Here is a 429-nt window from a genome sequence, read left to right on the forward strand (position 1 = left end):
ATGTGGCTCAAGCCATACTAGTTCAGGTGAACAAACCATTTTATAATCTGAAATACTGGTGCTTAAAAAGAGATTCTTTGTTGGCAGGTAAAACCAGATACCTTGATTCCTACCAAGCTTCCTGGCAACCATCCTTGTTATAAACTCTTTTTCCATCATCTTTAAGCCCCAACTCATCAATTTTATTGCCATCTCCACTTTTTTCAACATCATTGTCATTGTTGTTGTTGTCATCGTCATCATCATCATCATAAAATAATAATAATAATAATAATAATAATAATGAAATTATTGTATACAGTGCTCAGGTGCACCACAACTTGTCAGAAGGTGTGTATAAAGCATATGCAGTAATGTACAAATGCCTGGGAAGTGAACAATGCATGAGTCAGATACATGCTTGTGTGTGTATGGAGGGGAGGAAATCAG

Source organism: Octopus sinensis, linkage group LG25, assembly GCF_006345805.1.
Source record: "Octopus sinensis linkage group LG25, ASM634580v1, whole genome shotgun sequence".
NCBI classification, from domain to species: Eukaryota; Metazoa; Mollusca; class Cephalopoda; order Octopoda; family Octopodidae; genus Octopus; species Octopus sinensis.